This window comes from Strix aluco, chromosome 4, assembly GCF_031877795.1.
Source record: "Strix aluco isolate bStrAlu1 chromosome 4, bStrAlu1.hap1, whole genome shotgun sequence".
In the NCBI taxonomy this organism is placed as follows: domain Eukaryota; kingdom Metazoa; phylum Chordata; class Aves; order Strigiformes; family Strigidae; genus Strix; species Strix aluco.
In genome coordinates, this window is record NC_133934.1 from 24,792,883 (window position 1) to 24,797,590 (window position 4,708).

Genomic DNA, 4,708 nt, shown 5'->3' on the forward strand with positions numbered 1-4,708 from the left:
CTTTGAGTCTCCTATTACTTGGGCTACTCCCCAAGACTTCTGCCTCTAAGACCCGGCTGAGCATATTCTACGGTGGTGTGCACACTTTGCTTAGCAACTTCTTTAATCACATCCTATGCCTACTCTTTCAGTACTAAATAAAAAGCCATTTTACTTTGTATCAGTATCAAAGTTTTGCCTAGTAACGATACCATTCTGCATCAAGCTTTTCTCAGAGATGGTTTATAAGAAAAGATATTATGAATGCTTGATGTTATCAGTTTGGAATGGAAATTCAAACAAATGGAAGAATTGAAAACTATGTTGTACAGGAAAAAGTGTTAAACAACAATGGGAGGAAACTGAAACTAAGATTTATTGACTGAGGAATCCAAGAAAAAAAATAATCAGTTTGGGCATGGTCGAGTCTCTTCAAAATGTTTCTGTCTGTGAAAGAGATGGGGAAAAATGACTCAGCAATTTGGAGGTATTTTTATAAATATGTGATATGTATCTGCATAAATGCAGCTGCTTACCACACGTGTCACAGTATTAAGTAAGAATGTTGTTCAGAAATAAACACCTTGACTCACTTCAATAAACATGTGAATTCTAGGGGAGTGGCTTCTTTAAAGTACTAATAAAGCAGACTTGAAGAATTCCCAAATCAAAGAGATTAGTTAGTCACTTAGTGGGGAAAAAAAGTTCTTGAATAAGAGCAAATTGGGACATAAATATCTGACCCACTGAATCCTAAGTGGAAAACTATGTATGTGAAATCGTTATGAATGCTATATCGTGGACGCATGCATTTCTCAATCTCATACTCCCAATTTTTGTTTGGGAGTATGAGAATAGATGCTAGTCTTACCTCTATGACCCAGATATGGAAAATTTATTCTTAATTAGCACAACCCACTAACTGAAAGAAATCCTGTATAAAATTCTGAGAATCCTTTCCATACCCTCCCCTCTGGGTTTACTGTGCTGTTTTTATTTCCAGGTGGCCCCCTTTGAACTAAGAGCAGCCACTACAGCAGCACAGCTCAAAAGGAAATCAACAGCCATAGGACTGGCACCAAAGCAATAGATATCACTGAAGTGTCAGTGTCTCCAGATATAAAACAAACCTGCCCACCCCTCCCCCATTTACATTTACAGGTGAAAGTGTTCATATTTTGTTTCATTTTCAAGGAGGGAGTTACTCAGGCAAGTAGAGCAACACAGGATCAGACCCTTTCCTCAGCTTTCTTATTCTTCAAAATTTTGTGCAAAAAGTGTATTATTCTTAGCAAAAAGATGCTTGAATTTTAATGCTTTCCATTCATTAGACTGAAGTATTGTGTCCTATACCCTACAGGGAAACCAATTCATTAGTAGAGCTTTAAGAAACGTGCATTCATAATACAAGTTTGCCCTCTTTAACTGCACCTCCAGGCACTGTGCAAATAATTTATGAGGTAGTGAGATGTTTGACAATCAAAAAGAATGAAAATTCACGAGGCAGACTCCTAGGAAAAGAAATCTTAGTCAATGTTTTTTAAATTCTATTAAGCTTTAAAAACAGTGTCCAAATTCCTCACTCAGAAAAGAAGCAGTGTGGTTTTCAATGATGTGCAGTATTGCAGTATTTTTTTGGTAATATGAAGATTTTGGGCTTCATAAGCCAAATTCATCTCCCTCTTACAGTTAGATATAGCAGCTATAGAAGTATGATGGTCCATACATAACTTGGAAGTATTAATATTATTTTTTACTATTCTGTATTAGAACGCCAAAAGCATTTCTTTATGCTTTAATAAGCAGAGACTTTAAATCCTTTCTTGAGAGAACCACAATGCTCAATTTCCAAAATTCTGAAATACCAAAAAGCCTGAATGAAGTATATGAAAATCCTAAAAAATTAAAATAGGATGTCCAGCATGTATAGCATCTTTAGGTTTTGGCAAGACCTATGGCATGTTTACACATCTCAGAGATACTCAAGTCAGCTTTGATAAGCAAATTAAAGCACAGGAAATGTTGTCATTGTGGAGCTGAAACTGAACAAATTAACAATGAGATTATTATCACCATTCTGCAGTGAAGAATATTTAGTACCATTTGGAGGAAACTGTTCAGTGAATGGTCTGGCGAGGTAAGGAAGATAACCAAGCACAAAGTTATTTGGACTAATCTTGAACAGAAGCAGTTCTGAATCCAGTTTTGAACTGGATTATTAATTATTCTGATGCACTGCAGAGTGCATACAAAAGATGAAGGGAACACAAAAGGTGAAGCAGAAGTCTTTCTCATTATGCTCTAACCTTTTGGGAAATCACTATCTGTAGTGTCTGGGGAAAAGGATTTCATATGGGTGGGTGAGGCTGAGGCCGGTCTTCAGTAAATCCCCACCACCAATCCAGATAGAAGAGCTAGATCTTCAGAAAGAACAATAGGTTCCAGCTCAATAGCTGGAGATTTTTTTTTCCCATGGATCTTTCTCTACGTAACACCTCCAGAAACACTATGTCTAAGGCACAATTTTAATAACCTTACCCTTTGGGAAAAGACACCTGCATGCTGCCCTCTTTAGAGGGCAGTAGCGAAATTGTCAAAGTGTAGCTCCAAGTGAGATAAAACTGCAGGTGACAATGGAAGGAAAGGAAATGATTCTTGTTGTTCAGACTTTTCTTCATGTTCTCAGAAATGATTAGGAAATTAAACTTTGGAACAAACATGAACATAGGTTATCAGGGAAACAATATTATCTCTCATGAATTTAATAAAGTATCAAAAGGAGATAGGAGAACCTTTACCTTTCAATAATTCTTATCAAATCTTGAAAGAATATTAAATTTTTTTATGAGGTGCTGTATATGTGTCACTGCACAAAGCAAAACATACTGTTTACAATCAAGAAGCTTTTCTGATGTGGCAAAAACTACCTTATATTGCTAGTTAAAAACCTAGCCTTAGGGTTTAAAAACTACATCTGCTTGTATAAATCAAATCAAACAACTTGCAGATGTTATACATGGATATGAGAATGACAGACTTTTCCTTCTGGAGACTCTTAGTTATGTTGGAAGAGAAAAATCTCACAAAAATTTATTCAGAGAGCTGGAACTGTAGTCTGCTACTTCTCAGTCACTATTCAAGCTTAAACAAGAAAACAGAAAGAGGTTCTCACATGGCTACATAGTGGTTTCATGAGGCCAATTGACCACCAGGATGTGTAGAACTGTCACTTGCAGTAAAATTTTTCAAAGTTTGTTGAAGGAAATGTAGCTGAACCAACTTACTGACTTGCATTCTTCCTTCTTTCCAGTGTCTCCTTTTCCAATATTTCCTCTGATTTGATCAAATAAAAAAATCAAATCAAAAGATCAAAAATAATAATTTTCCTATTTCAAGTCACCAGGAGAGGAATATGTTTTCCTTTCCATAAAATACACCCATAAAGAAAATATCAAGTTGTTGTAGTGATGACTGCAGGTTCACTTGCCAGATTGAATGGATCAGAACATTTCCTTCCATACTTAATTTGGATTTTTCTGATTAGGAACAGGAACACCTACACTCTAACCTTCAGTGAGACAAATGATGTTTATCTTTCTATTTAGTGATTAGTCATAAATATAAGTAAGCTTTAATTAATGGTAAAATATGTATGTGTGTGGCAATCAACTGTGGCTAGAGAAAGAGAAGCTTTCTTATTATATCTCTCTGCTTTGTTCCCTCTCCTTTTTTTTTTATGACTAGTTTTTCATATTCTGTTATACTAAATACTCATTAGCTTTTTTAAATCATCTAGTATTTAGAAGCTGTGAGCCTTAGATCATCCCCAGGGTTCCTGCAGATATCAGATGAAAAGCAACACATATTTATTCTACTTTATATTACCCACTTAAAAACATCATATTTCTTGAGCATAATGGATGGACTGCAATGATTTACAAGGAAATAATTTCACTGAGGGACTTTGGGTGGTGGTATCATATAACATAAGAAAAAAAGTCTGATTGGTTTATGATTTCACAGGGAAGCTGAGAGGAAATTAATTCTATTTAACTCACTACTAGTCATCTCCTTTGTTGTTGTTGCTGTTTGTAATATATGGACCTAAGACTGGATTTTAAGTTTGGAGATATTTCAAGTTACTGAAACATTTATTAGTTTAATAATAATGTTAGAAATGAGTGAATTGCTATAAATGTTTAAATTGGAATATAGAAACTCCTGGATTTGGTGTTCAAACTAAAGCCATTTTTGACTGCAGTTCCTAGAACAGCCAGGTAACCTCAGTGCTTAAGAGTGTTAATCAAGAAAACCTGCCATCCTAAGGTTTTGTTGATAGGTTTGGACTTTCTGAAATCAGAAAGATGGGTTAAAATACAATATTAAACAAAACTTATCAGAAAATTTGTGTGCTATCCCTGTCCAGATATTACACTTCTTCTATACATTTGTACAAAACAGAACCTGGCAACTGGAGGGAAACAGCATCAGGGAGCTTAGGACAAGAAAACACTGAAAGCTCTGTGGCTACACCAGGTAATTGCCTACTGTATCTATACATCACATAACTGTGGTGGGTCAAGTCTTTCTGATTACTTTCTTAATGTAATGCCCTCAAAATCTGAGAGGGAATGATTTAATGACTTACACCAGCCTTGTTCCCTGAGCAACATCAACGTTCGCAGGTGAGTAGCTACTGTTTCTCATGCCCGCCCTTATGCTGAAAGCA